General features: G+C 39.8%; 1 pseudogene; it reads right to left on the bottom strand.

The window, feature by feature from the left end:
• Nucleotides 1-742: 742 nt before the first annotated feature.
• The window catches only part of LOC113577434 (ATP-sensitive inward rectifier potassium channel 1 pseudogene), a 28557-nt pseudogene continuing 13403 nt past the window's right edge, over nucleotides 743-15896 (bottom strand).

Genomic DNA, 15896 nt, shown 5'->3' with positions numbered 1-15896 from the left:
TCAGCCTGTTCCAGATGCCAGCTTGTTTCCCCTGGGAGTCGCCACTTTGAGTTACTTCCTTTGATCCTCAGCAGGATTTCACCCAGCTAGCATGTATCCGTTGTTAAAAACAGCAAGGAGTGAGTAGATTGCAGTGCAATAGAAATAAGAGTATTTCTATCATAGCCGATAAGAGCTATGATACAAAAGGAAAGAATGTGCAAAAAAACAAGCAGATGCCCTCAATGGCGCCATCATTATAGCTAAGCATTTGCCTTACCTTCTCTACCCTACGCTCATGCTGTGGTACAACCACAGGTGACTGTTACGTATACATCTCATTTCACATAGTTTTATAGTTTCTAACACACAACAGTAAGCAGTACAATGTCATTTCAGGCCTAGTGTTGCTTTCACATAGTGGGGTCTCAAAGCTATGTGGGTGCTGTCCACGTCAGGTGCTGAAGTTATATACTAGCTATCAGCTACCTTGCTGACCATGATGTGGTGCTGAAATTGAATTACATGTTTTACCCGATAACTCCAATAGATGGATTAAATCTGGATTAATTTTGAAATAACATTGGGAGTATTAGGAACAGTGTGCACACCCTTTCTACATGCCTTGTGTATAGTTCAGATTAAATATATTTAAATAAACACAACAAACATTTCTTTATTATAAGTTATTTAATACTTACAAATGTATTTACACATTTCCTTTAAAAATAGCCACAATAGAATGTAAACAGTGAACCACAAATTATTATTAGCACACATCTTTAATATTTCAGAGCAAGTTACATTTGGAATTCCTTCATCAGAGGTTTTTTTTTGTGTGTGTGTGTGTGTGTGTGTGTGTACGTGTTTCATCATTATTATGCCCTGTGTTCACTTTCTTAGTCACTACTAAAAGCTAATTTTATTATCATCTGTGTCCTGTCACTGTGCTCCACATTTGAGAGCTATTTCCAGACAGAGCAAATCCAAAGATAATAAATATGTTCAGTTCAGTTTTTGGCATAACTCATCTAATCACTAACGTCAATCACCTCAAAACCCTTGTTTTCAATTCCGTGAGCAGACTGGTGTTGGTGGGCATTCACGTCATGATAGCAATAGGCACAGTGCGCAGTTGCAACTGTCTCGACTTTGGAGAAGTTGGAGAAGTTCACGCAATATTTGCCCTTTTTGCTGCGGGAGATGATGGGTAGGAACCTGTAGCCCCACATGATCTCTTGAGGTATGTAAGAAGTCCTGACCTGGCAGGGGAAGCTGGTGGAATCAGCTTTGCCATCCAGAAACACCACCAGCTCAAAGTCCTGCTGTGGCAGTGTGTCCACAGCCATCTGGAAGAATGGACTTGTCTTGTCAAGCACATGGTACAGAGTCAAGGGGCAAACAAAGAACAGGCTGTCCTTCCCAACGTCCACCTGAAAGTCAATATTGATCTGCTCCATAATGATTGTTTTTCCTTCAGGTGTGATTGTTGTCCTTATTAGTTTCCCATAAATTTGACTGCCAACCAGCAAACTTTTGCGAAGGTTGGCCACTCTTATTTGCAAACAGAGTGCATCCTGTTTAGAGCAGATTACAGCCATCTCAGTGAAAGTGACTGCTTTGCCTATTTTCTTGGGTGAGGACATTTTGGTAATAAGCACACCACACCAGAAGCAGACAATGACTGCACCAACAAGAACTTGGACAATAAGGACAACGATGGCACTAGGACAAGTTGGGGTAATTACTCGAAAGCCATAGCCAATAGTCAGCTGTGTCTCCAATGAGTAGAGGTATGAAGTGGTTAAGTCATACATATTAAGTATACAGTAACTGTGGTTACTTGGAGGGTTCTGATACCACAAGTCACCATTATCACGGGCTACCCAGTACCAGATAAGTGTGAAGATAAACCAACTGAAAATGAAAGAGGACACATAGAGTAATGTGAAGGAGTACCAGCGAAGTTCCACAAAGGTGCTCCATGTGTCTTGCATGAAGGCAAACCAGGCGCTGTATCTCATTTTGCCATACTCAGTGTTACAGTGGCCATTTTTGGTCACTAGACGTCTTCGTCGCATTCGTCGCCCAGCCAGGTAGCCGCTAAGCAACTGGCTTAAAGAGCGAGCCATTCTCAAGGTGCAAAAGCCTCAATCTGGGGAGAGAATACAAACATTGCTGCACTAAATGAATTTTATACATGTTATATCAGTATGTATTGAACTCCAGAAGTAATTGAAGAGTGACATTGTTAAATTGACAATTGCATTGAACAGTGATTATTTTAATGTGTAGAATCCTGCTTTAATTTGAGGTTAACATTTGTCAACCTTATAGGAATCACTTATCTTTTTAAACATAGCCCAACCACCTTAGCTGACCAAATTTAATTGGGCAAATAAATAAAATAAATAAAAATAAAACTTTAGTTAATTTGCTTGTTAACCCATGCAATCAATTACTAGCTGAAGATTTTAATGCCTCCTGATGGCCTGATTTATTGTTATTGTCACTTAATATTTTTTTATGTTGAGACAACAGCAACATAATCCAAATGCACATGTTACATTTCAAATGACCTGTAGATCTTTTTTGATTTACACATGAAATAATGGATCTCCAACACACAGCTGGCCAAGAAATTAAACAACTATCCAATTACATGTGGTTCTCTTAATGGAAGGCCTGTGTATTAAAATGGCTATTATTCTTAAAATGTATATAATTTCCTTCACAAATAAATATCTTATTTGAAGTTCCTTTAGGTTTTGTTTTGGAGTGTTGCATTTTGCTTCTGTACCGCTCTCTCTTGCACACATGTATTTACACTCAACCAGCAGAGTTTGTTTAGGACCACTGTAGATGAGAAAGCAATAACATTTTTTCGCTATAATGTCACAAAAATAATATTTTAGCCATATGTGTAAAATAGCCAGAAATAAAAGCAATGGTGAGAAAATGTGAAAGCCAAATGTAATGGTTGGATAAAATCTCAGGAAATATAACAGAAAGGCAAAACATAACTACTAATCACATTAACTTTACAGACTCAAATAATTTATCACAGATCTTTGGGAGTAACTATATGATCGATGTGGACATACCTGCTGTAGTGTTTTCTATGGCAGCCAGAAGTCTGGCAAACACGTCGAGGAGCGTGCCAGTATAATCTGCCTCTCTTTCACCTCGTCCCAATTTCTCAGTCTTATTCTCTTCCGCTTTTTGAAAGTGTCTCTGACTCCCCATTTCAGCTCTGGGCTTATGTATGGCCCCTTTATAGTAACAAGCCTTAAGGTTTACCCATACACAAAGAACAGGCGAATCCTCATGTTTATTTACTGTCTCACAACCAAAGATAGAAGTTTGCAGGAGGAGACATGATGTAGTAAATTGAAAAGGTTTTGGTCACAACAGTAAAGATGCTAAAGCAAAGTTTTATAGGGCAGGATAGAGAGATAGACTGTTAGTTTTGCAAATATATAGTCTGCATATATATATCTGGAATATCAGGATCTCTGATGCAACTTACTGTTTGCTTACATAACTAGAGCAGAATTTGAGAATAAGATTGGTTTTCCACTGGGCATGAGTAAGGGAAATCTTTTTCATGTCACTCTCAAGATTTATGTAACTTAATATTAGCATGTATTACAATGTTACAATAGGAGTCGATTACATCTCTATGTCATGTTTGTGACTTGATATTTGATACTATTGAATGTGGTTTTTGTCCTGCAATAATGCGATGATGCATGAAATCGATGCCTGGCTTGTAACTTTCAAAAGTCTATAATCTGACCCAGATCTGTATGGATGTCCTGTACCAGGCTTACACTTTTCAATGCAACTTGCTACATCATGCTAGGATCTCTCATCTGTTGTTGTGTAAGATGGCAGGTCAGACCTTAATAACTGCACAGAGGTCCCCTCTAAAGCCCCATGTCTTGGAATAGCGCCTCTCACATTGCTATCAAATATCAGTTATGGTTGATGCAAGCAGATCCATTCATGTATCACATGCTTTGATGTGTTTCCCAGTGGTTTTCTAATCCTAGTTCTAAATAGCACAATATGTGTCTAAAGTACATGCCTCGCCATGTTCACCTCAATTACCTCCAGCCTATTGTGCATTCAGATACACAATAACAAAAGAAGACCTTCTTTTGCTGTAACGTGACAGAAAAACTCAGACGCTCACGGAAAAAGTTTAGCTATCAGTTTACTGATGAAAAGGCAGATCAAAAACGTAAACAGTAGTCGGGCAAAAGTCAAATCCAGTACTGAGCAGCCAAAACTATACAGGAGGTTCCAAAAGAGAAAACAGGGACAGGAGAAGTTCAAAACCAGGGAGGCAGAAAACATTTAAAGTAATACAGAGGCAAAACCAGCCACATGGAATCCAAAAAACAGGCAGGGTCGAGTACACAGAGATGGCAGTCCACAGATGACACTCAGTATGCATACAGACAATATGCAATACCTTGCAAAGAGCAAGTAACCTGAACAGACTTATAGACATAGGCTAACTAGAAACAGATGAAACTGATCAGTACTCTAGAGATGCTGATCTCTGGTGGTTACCTGGGGCATTGTGGGAAATCGAGTCCTGAGCAGCAGGGCAGCATGAGAGTAGACTCCCCCCCCGGAGTCCGAAACATGAGCAACCGTGACAAGCACCATTCCCACGCCCAGAGGCCATAACAGATGGGGCCCAGAACAGCCCAGACAAGTAGCCAGGTCAATAGACCTTGAGGATGGCCCTTCAGATGTGTAGCAGGCTTTTCTGGATGTTGGCTATGGAAGTTTGCCTTCAGACCCGGGTTCAAGTTGTCACAGGCCAGCACCATTTCTCCGGACCGTAGCCCTCTCAGTGGACTAGGCATTGCAGGACACCCCCATGTCACCAGGAGCCCCGTAGCCTGCTCACAGCATACATATCTAATGACATCTAGGGGACCTGAAACCACAGGCTTAAGAACAGACATGTGAAACGTTCGTGAGACTTGGTAATGTGGTGGCAGCTCCAGCTGGTATTTAACGTCATTGACTTTCTTAAGGATTCCAAAAAGGCCAATATACTTCAGGTTGAGTTCTGGCATCCTCCTACAAACTTGAAATCCTTGGTTGAAAGCCATACTCTGTCCCCTAGTTTGTATGACGGAGTCGGTGCCCAGCAACAGTCCGCCAAACTCCTTATGGCATTTCAAAAGCTGCTTCGATGCGCTGATGTGTCTCCTCCCATAACTGCTCATTGCACATCCTCTCAACAACCGGAACCTCGGAGGAGCTAGCAGTCTATGGAGACAGCAGTGGCTAGTAACCTAGAATGCATTCGAATGGGGTCATGCCAGTAGTAGAACACATTCCCATCTTATAGTTGCAGCAGTCTCCTGGGGAGGCAGAATTTCTTCGGACTCAGCATTTTCTGAACTATCTTGAAACACTTGGGACAGGACCTCTGATTTGGAATTACATGATCCAGGATGAAACCTTATTTTGAAATCAAGTCTAGATACAGACAGATAACCTAGGGGTTTAGACGCTTGGCAGTGTGCAGGAATTCCAGATTTTTGTGGTTGGTGAGTACAACAAATGGATGATTCACCCCCTCGAGTGTTGCTACTCCTCCAATGCCAGTTTGATAGCTAGCAGTTTATGATCCAAAATACCGTAATTATATTAAGCAGGAGTGAACTTAGACGAGTAGAATGCAAAAGGATGTAGTTTGGGGCAAATGCTGGACCATTGCGACAAAACTGCTCATACTTCAATTTCGGCAGCGTTCACCTTGACTGCGACGGGTTCTGCTGGATATGGGTGTGTAAGAATGGGCAGTCATGAGAGCCTTCAGAAGCACACTAAACTCCTCTGCAGCTAGAGATGACAGTAAGGGGGTGTGGCCAGGCTACTAAAATTTCGAATAAACTGGCAGAACCTCTGCAACTCCTTTATTGTGCTTGGGGTAGGTAAGTTAAGCACCATGTCCACTTTATGATCATCCATAGCTACCCCACTTTCACTGAATACATACCCCTAGAATGAGATGGACCGAAGGTTATACTCTCACTTCTCCACATTTCTATAAAGTCTATTCTCAAGCAAACGCCGGAGCACTTGATAGATGTGATTAGCATGGGACTCAGGATCCGGGTGAAAACACAAGAATGTCATCGATGTATGCGATGACAAAGCAACCAATCATATCTCTCAGAACGTCATTAATAAAGTCTTGAAAGACAGAAGGTACTATGCTGAGGCCAAAAGGCATTGCCAAGTACTCATAATGCCTCCAGTGGTCATGAAGTCTCTTTTCCACTCGCCTTCTGCTTTAATTCTGATAAGTAGTACACACTTCTTAAGTCCAGTTTAGTGCATATTTTTGCATTTCTTAACTGTTCCAGGGCCACTGAGTGGGAAATGGTAAACATACTCTTTAGACACTTGGGTAACAGCATGGTAATCTCTGCAAGGATGGAGGCCTCCGTCTTGCTTTTTTAATACAAAAAAATCCAGATGCTATGAAAGGGGTGGAAGGACGGATGAAACAGTGGTCTAGGGACTCTTGTATGCATGTCACCACAGCTCATTCCTCCTCTTGGGATAAAGGATATGCATGTGCGTTAGGGTATGAGGCATTATCCAGGAGCTCATTGGAACTATCGTATGGTCGATGTGGGTAAGTTCAGTAGCCCCCCACACACTGCACTGGCAGCAAGCTTGACAGGGTGGGTACGAACCTGAAAGCCCACGGGACCTTCGTCAAGGCTGGTGATGGAGAGGAACTTCCAGTGGCTCTACAGGGATCTTGAATTCCTCAATGATGTTGGCGTGGAAGAAGTTCCCCTCTGGTTCTGAGTTGGTTAAGGCTGAAAAGACAAAAAAAACCATGTTGGTAGTCAAATGTTATGGGTAGTTGAAATGACTTTGAAACCAACCCCTTAGTAGGAACACTCACCACATTGGCCTGCTCCACGCGCTTTCCAGAGGTCGCTGCAGTACCACAGCTACGTAGCCGGCACTCCCACAGTAGATGGCCCGCACCTCCAAAGTATAGACTGAGACCATTGCGCATCTTTTGCTCTCTCTCTGCCAGGGTAAGGCATGAGGAAGCACATTGCATGGGCTCCTCCCATCGGTTAAGTTCCAGGTAGTTGTCTGGTTTCCACTGGCGTGATGTATTTAGATTCAGGTAGCTTCTACCAGTCTTCTTAGGTTTGCGTTCACAAAGTAAATGATCCAGTCAAACAAGATTGATCAATGGACCAAGGTTAAATCTTTTTTCCTTGCAGGCCAGCTTGGCTAGTATGTCACCTTAGAGGCCATTCCTAAATGCAACGAGCAGAGCTGGCTCATTCCAGCCACTGCCTGGACAATTGCAGGCTTTGCCTTAATGCATGTGGTCAAATACAGCACTGTGTTCTGCAGGGAACTGCAGAAATGCATAGGGAATTGTTTGAATGCATGACCACACTGCCAGCTCGCATGCCAAAGCCTCATTAGTAAGGTGTTAGACAACAAATACTATCTTAGCGCAATCGTCACTAGCTGAGGCATTGCTAAAATGTGAGCACTGAGGGGAATAAATCCCGATACTTCTCTGGATCTCTGTGATATTTATCTGGCTTACTAACCGGAAACACCATTCTCGGGAGTGGGGATGGTGTTTTGGGGGTTGGCGAAGGGAGCAACTAATCCAACAGAATGTATATGAGTGGTGAGTTCTTTGATGCCTACAACCATTTGACCAACCTGCGTTTGTTCCTGCTGCTGCTGAGCCAATGACTTGAGAGAATGTTCTTCTAACAACTGCTGGAGTTGCTCTAACAAAAGCCCCTTTGTAGTGTGTCAGAATCTGCTGTCTGCATGTTGGGCGAGGTATTCTGTAATGAGACAGAAAAACTCAGACGTTCTCGGATAAAGTTTAGCTATATCAGTTTACTGATGAAAGGGCATATCAAAAATGTAAACAGTAGTCGGGCAAAAGTCAAATCCAGTAGTGAGCGGCCAAAACTACACAGGAGGTTCCAAAAAGAAAACAAGGACAGGAGATTTTCAAAAGCAGGCAGGCAGAAAACATTTAAAGTAATACAGAGGCAAAACCAGCCACATGGAATCCTAAAACAGGCAGGGTCGAGTACACAGAGATGGCAGTCCACAGATGACACTCAGTATGCATACAGATAATGAGCAATACCTCAAAAAGAGCAAGTGGCCTGAACAGGCTTATAGACATAGGCTAACTAGAAACAGATGAAACTGATCAGTACTCCAGAGATGCTGATCTCTGGTGGTTTCCTGGGGCATTGTGGGAAGCTGGGCCCGAGGGCAACATGACATTTGCACCCAGTATTTTTCATAATACAGCAGAGGAAAAATAAATCCCGACGCAGATCTGACCCGGTAGTTCTTGTTACTGAGGTCACACTGAAAAATCAAGTATAACCCTGGCCCCAAGGTGGACGTTTTGAGTGCTGACTGGAAGAAGTTTGATTTTTACTAATTTGGGCTTGAAATGCTGTTTTTTTTCCCCATTTGCCATTGGCATTGTTTATACTGGACAGTAGATGATGTATGTTTCTTGGAATTTCAAATCATCAAACAAATATTTGGTGATAGTATGTAATTATTGCCCCTATTTTGTGGATGTCCAAAATAATACAGAACATAACATGCATAAACATAAGAACACAGAAACAAGAACAAGGTATCAAGGTGTTCAACAGATACTGCCTTGAATGATGCCATCATGATCTGGAGTTATGACATTTTCACAAAATATCAAAATAAATGGCAAAGTTTTATTAATATAAATGTTTATACAGGACTTTACACTTTTCACATTCTTGTATGTGTTTGGACAAATGTGGATGCCAAGTTATCTTTTTTTTCTGTTCATGGTCAAGTCTCCCTCACACACAAAAAAGGTTTGAAGTACAAGATTTTATAGATTATAGATTTTTATAGAAAAGGGTGACCATAGCAATCACCATCAAATCCTCACTGAGAAGCTGCCTCCCTCATTTCCTCATCAACCAACAATTCTGTTTGGTTGTTTGTTGTGCAATCAGTGCTTGTAGGTGTTGGACACAAGACAAATAAAATACTTAAATGCAATAACAAAAACAGAAGAGATTTGTTGCTGTGACATTATCAGCCACCATGACTTGTACCATGTCGGTGGAAAATATTTCACTGAACTCAGCTCTGTAAGATGTACCATACATAACCCCATCCCACACCCCCACTCCTCCATCATATTACAAAAGTAATATAATAAATGAGCAGTAGAGTTAGCTCCAGAGGTGAAACGGGTTCACCTCTGTTCAGTTATGAAAGAAAATATACCTATTCATTCCATTATTTTTACATAAAATATTTGAAAAGGTAGTTTATCTATTAAAACTCTAATATCAGTATTATCACACAAGTGCATATTCGAAAACAGGTAGCATTTATTTATTTAGCAAAAAATGGGAAATTACAATTTCATATAAATTATTATTATTAGTAGTAGTAGTAGTAGTGAAGGGGGAACTAATCCAATTTATTCTGAACTGGTACAATTAATATTATATTGCTGTTGTTATCATTTTAATTTTCACAGTCCTTGCCATGAGGAGGCAAGGAGGACAAGGGACACAGCACGTTCCACACACAAAAGTAATTCAAATACAGAATTCAAAAGTAGAGAGAGTGAACTTTTTTTTTAACTTTTAAAAACAGTGTCTGCACTGACTCCAAATTTTAAGAACATCAAGTAGTTAATCAATGGCTTCATTTGAACTTTGAAAAAAAAAATGTTTATTTAGAAATAATGTGCTGCTTTAATTTTTATATACTACATAAATTCAAAATAAAAATGCATAGCAAAAAGTAATTTAAAAATAAATTCATAATTAAAATATACACAAATAGGTCAATGCATAATATACAATTTAATTAAAAACTGACACCTCTGCCTTAACATTTAATTTGACTAAGTAATTATCAAAAACAAGTAATTATAATTATTTTATTTAAGTTTGTTCTTTTTTTTTTTTTTAAATCAATGTCTAGTTAGCACTATCTAGCAAAGAAAGACAATGAAACTCATGTCATCAATCTTTTGCATGATATTTAGTCAGTGCTAAAACACAGCAGCAAGAAAAAAAGACCGACATAAAAGTAGATTTACTCATAATATGGTTTAGCAGCCACCAGGAAAGATATCTTAAATGTCAGCACTATCTGAAAAAAAATTGCAGATTTTCTAGTCAGAGGCTCCATCCAGCAAAAACTAATATACAACAATTACTGTATTTTAAGGGCATTACTATTCAGTCACAATGGAATATAGCCTACAGTTCTACTGGAAGAATTTGTTGGTAAACTTTGTGACACGGATTTGGTGTAGGATAATCCCCTGTAGTACTGTGAGGTGGGGATAGGAGTGTTTATGGGCAGACCCAAGTGACCTGCATAGCCTGAGAGCCAGTTCAGAGATTAAAAGGTCAACTTTGCCTTATTGATCCAGTTTAGATAGATATCAAAGCAACACATTGCTTACAAATCTACTCAAGTATGTGACACGGTCACCATGACACCAGCGCTCCTGAAAGCTGTGCATACACTGACTTGCAGTGTTTACGGTGCTAGAGTGTGTCTCTGTTAATGTAAATGCAATGGAATAAATTAACCTCTATGAAGTAAATTAGCAGGAGTGTGTGTTATAATATGGAGGACATGGAGATATTCCACAGTGGTTTGTAGTTGATAAAACATTTATCACAGTCAATAAACAGTCAGTGCTTGAGTTTGTACACACACACAAAAAAAAAAAAGACATTTAATATCAAGACAAAAGTACATGCATCTCATGCAATCTCATGCATGAATCAGCTTTATACAGAGAGCGTCTCCACATTTGTCTTCTTGTAGGCTTTAGTAAACAAAACTTAATCAAAATGCCATTGGCACAATTATTTCAAAAAGATGCTTAAAGTCCGTGAGAAATTGTGATTTTTTTTGCCTATGTAAAGACGTTTGTGCCATTAGTAGAAGAGATGCTGTCACTGCACCTCTCTTTGACACTCACGTTTGTTTACTGAGATCGGAAGAGTGCTGATGTTCCAGAGTGCCCTCATGCATGTGGTTCCTTCTGGCTCTTTCCATTTAGCTATGCGGCCATAGTTAGATCTGCCGGAGTCTTTGCACATTATAGTTCCCTAATTTACACACCCTCATACATAGACATGTCTAATAATCTTTTCTCTCTTTCTGCTGACACCTACCCCTGATGTCCTGATGTTACTGAGCCTCAACACATCTCAGCTACCTTGGCAACTCGCATTACCCCCTGATGTCCCCTGCTGTAGACCACCACATCTCTCCCCCACCAACTGCTTCGCTGTTGCCCTTGATGGGTGTTCTAGTGCAGGATGGGTTTCAGACATGCGCATAGCAGTGAGATTAGATTAGGACTTCTAGAATACCGGACTAGACATTAATTGCTTATTTTTTCATTTTGTTATTATTTATTTATTTTTCTCTTAAACTTGTTACTATTGTGGTAACTGTCGACCAGAGGAGAATGGGCCCCCACTTTAAGTCTTGGTTTCTCTCAAGGTTTCTTCCTAATGCTCTAGGGAGTTTTTCCTTGCCACAGTCACCCTTGGCTTGCTCAGTGGGGACTTGGACTTGGACATTTGTAAAGATGCTTTGTGACAACATCTTGTAAAAAGCGCTGTATAAATAAATTTGATTTGACCATAGCAACCAGCATCAAAGTCTCACCAAAACCCTCTTTGTTTTTTGTTGTGTCATCACTGCTTATAGGTGTTGGACATAAACCAACAACAAAAAACACCACTTAAATAAATACAATAGCATTTTCAGACATTATTTTTCAGTATCAGTGAAAAATGTTTCACTGAACTCAGCTGTGTAAGATGTGCCATACATACCCCCATCCCACACCCCCACCCTCCATCATATTACAAAAGTAATTATCTTGAGGCAAGGAAAAATACATTTATATATATATATATCTCTACCAGGACATTTCATGTGATTCCCCCCCTCCATGTTAAAATCATGCTGCCATATTTTTGCATGATATTTAGGGGTGGTCAGTTCTAAAACAGTGTTACAAGACAACAGACCCACATGAAATAAAGGGATTTCCAGAGCACACAGAATGATTTAGTAGCATCTGGGAAGGGTAGTGCCAATAACCACAAGAAGTTAACGAAAATATTAGGAAATTGTTTTTAGACATTCCATCCATCAAAAACCTTTGTTATCCACATTGGAAAATAACCTACAGTTCCTCCACAGTGGAATATAGCCTACAGTTCATCCACAGTGGAATATAGCCTACAGTGGGAAGAATTTGTTGGTAAACTTTGAAGCACAAGGATCAAAGATAATCAACTTGAGAGATGGTGGTGTTAGGGAGGGTAGAGCCAAATGAACCTTTTACTACAGCTCAAGAGCCAGCCTCAGTGGTTGAAACAAATAGCAGCACAGACAGAAGCATCTAGTTTACTTGAACCAGAATTTACCAATTGCCTACTGTAAAAAGCATACAATATTTTGTCACTTTTAAGATCCTGCTACCAACTTAAAATATATTCCAGGTAAGCCCAAAATCAGTCATAAGTAAAGTCATTGCAGTCATGACCCCCGCGTTACCCAGCAAGCCCTCACAGACCACACCCACCAATCACAACACTTATTCACTTGCCCCATTATTGAATCACCTACTCCTGTCCCTCTTTTTAATCCCTAGAAACAACTGAGTTCAGTGATTCACATTGAGGGTCCCTGGCCACCATCCAGAGACCTAGCGAAACCTGCTGCCTACTGTGATGGAAAATATTATTCGATCATGTATTATCATGTGATTCATATATAATCATGTTAATCTTTTCTCTATGTAATCCTATATGAATAGTTTAGTCTGCACATTCTGTCTTTGTATATTGTGTGAACAAAACGACTGCTGAATCAGCTGCTTCGTGATCTTGCATGTGTCGTGAGACTAATGCTGATAAAGAGGAACTAGCAAACTGTGTCTGTCCTGGTGGAACAGAGCATCCTGGTATGTGCAAAAGTGTTTAGCGCGATAAGGAGCAGGAAATGGGTAAATAGGATGACCGCGCACCCTCCCTGGGGGAAGTGAAGTTTAGATATAAGGAACAGAGTCAGTCTACCCCTTTAGAGCTTTCGCTTTAGAGCATTAGCTCTCACACAGCTGTGTTTTGTATGTCTTATTTTCTTTATTAAATTATTCTTTTAATCACATCTGACTTGCTGTTTATTCAAAATTCCACCACACTACGTTTCTTGGAGACCTACTTTGTTTCTTGCATTTTGCAAAATACATTTTTTTGAGATCACCACTTATGCCTCTCTCCTGATTCAGTGTCACAGTTGCCAGTGGCAAAAGAATACAAGCTTCTAATAACTAGCATGTAATACCACACTCCACTATTCTGTTTCACTGTATTTACTCCACCCTATTCTCTCACACCACGTTTACGTGCAATGAAATTCTGGTTAAGGAGAAAGAATGCTACACCATCATTTATAACAAAAGCAAGACCAAAATGTAAAGGAAAAGAGCAAAATTAAAGCTCAAATTCATGACACCTCTCTGTTACACTCAAGACTCTCATCCATGATCTGGAAATGAGCAAAAAATATTAAAGCCTTAATTTTTGTCCTGTCACATTTTAGTGAAAAAGACCTCCTTGTTTCAGTGCAAATAAAACCACAGGTTTATTAATATTCACCACAAAACCTGATAGTGTGCAGAATAGTCACAGGGTCCAAAGGTTTATGCAAAAGGTAAAAACACAGTGAGGTCCAATCACAAAAGGGCAGGCAACCAGAGCAAAAGGCTGGGAAGCGACAAAAACAAGAATAAGTAGTTAAGTTATAAGTTATGAACTGTATGTGGCTTGGTGATCTAGCATTGACACTGTAAAGACTAAAACATGGAGGTGAAAGCATAATGGCTTGGGGATGTTTCTCATACTTTGGAGTTGGACCCATTTTTCACACAGCAGGCACCATGGACCAGTTTGAATATATCAAAAATACTGGAAGAGATCATGTTGCCTTATGCTCAAGAAGAAATGCCCTTGAAATATGTATTTTTTTTAGCAGGACAACGAGCCCATACACAACAGCAAGCAGGCAACATCCTGGTTCCAGATCATCAAGACTGATGTTATGAAGTAGCCAGCCCAAACCCCAGACCTCAATCCAATTGAGAATTTGTGGAGCGACATCAAAAATGCTGTTTTTGATGCAAAACCCAAGAATGCAAGAAGAACTGTGGAATGTAGTTCAGTCAGCTTGGGCTGGAATATCTGTTCGCAGGTGTCAGATATTAGTTGACTCCATGCTACACAGATGTAAAGCAGTTAACAGAAATAAAGGTTATACAACTAAATATTAGTTCAGTGATCAACAGAAAAGCTAAATCTGTAAACAACTTTCAGTTTATACTGTAAATATTTGAGTTTGTAAATGAAAATGAAGACACTGCTATTTTTTTGAACATCCCATTATTCTTTTTTCATCATTTTCAGTTTAAAAATTGCTATTTCTTTCATGTTTTCATTTGGAATTGAATGTGCAGTGCTCCCAGTGCGTTTGTGTATATGGAAATAAATGCCATTATGAGGATTGAGCTTTCTGTTGTTTTAAACACACTGCTATTATTTTGCACATAATTATGAACAAACTGTATGGCATAAAGCACAATCTTAAAACATTTTGTGCAGGACAAACAATTAATAGAAATGAACAATTAAGTAATTTGTTCATGCTACAGAGTTATTGAAAGGGAGGTATATTCTGTTTGAGTTCAATATGTGCCTACTCAGGACACTACACCCCCCCCCCCCCCCCCCCAAAAAAAAAAAAAAAACTGGCAATGAATGATGAGTGTGCTTTTCTGTTTTGGAGAAATTATGTTAAATAAAGATTAAAACATGATCTGTTTTCCCTGTTCCTAGTTTTCCCATTATTTTAATAATTCAAGGTTAAGAATTTATTTGTTTTAAGTAAGGTTAAAACAACAAAAGCCCCACAAAACTGTTCCCTATACACAGGGTATCTTAAACCTTTAGAATATTACATATGCCCATATAAGACACATGGAATCTGATGACTCATCTCATTCATTTGCTGGGGCAGGCCGTAGCAGTCAGCTGCTTACTGAGATGATGCTTCACACCCACAGTCATGTTGGTTTGTGTCGTCTAGTTATAGGCGTCGACCATTACAGAAATAACAAAAATAACAAACAGAAGAGAAGTGAAGTGTTGTCATGACAAGACCAGCGTGACATGGGCCATCATCTGTGGAGTGTCAACGGCAAACACTTCCGATCGTTAGCTGGGAAAGACGCACCAGATGAGCCCCACCCATATTACAAAGATTACACTGGAAACAAAGAAATTACCCATGAAAAACTAAGACTGATTTCTGCTCATCTTTCAGTTTTAATTTGGTTTTACCTCTGTCAATTGTTTTACAACTCCCCCACATATAGGGCCAGCTGTAATATTTAACACTTTTTGACATTTTTGTTAATCGTGATTGTTAAATTCACCAAATTAACAAAGGTGCTTAGAAACGGCTCAAAAGGGTAGAATTTTCCCCTCTTTTACTTCTTAATCTTGAATCCCTCTGTGGCGCCCCAGTGTTGTGGAACTCCTCCACAGTACTTTTTAGCTTTACTGCTCTACAAGACCCAGTTCAACTCATCAGCTAATTATCACTTTTTGTACGAGTTCGAGTTCAGTCAGCTGATTGAGTCAAGAAAGCATAAAACTGCATATCAACTGTGTCTACAGACTTGGAATGGAAACCTTGCAGCTGGAAAATAATTCAGATTGATTTGTACTGTCATCAATTGGCCA

This window comes from Electrophorus electricus, chromosome 6 (genome assembly GCF_041902795.1).
Source record: "Electrophorus electricus isolate QZ-2024a chromosome 6, ASM4190279v1, whole genome shotgun sequence".
Classification (NCBI taxonomy): Eukaryota; Metazoa; Chordata; class Actinopteri; order Gymnotiformes; family Gymnotidae; genus Electrophorus; species Electrophorus electricus.
Note: the sequence above shows the minus strand (reverse complement) of the source record. Positions and strands in the feature narration are given on the sequence as shown.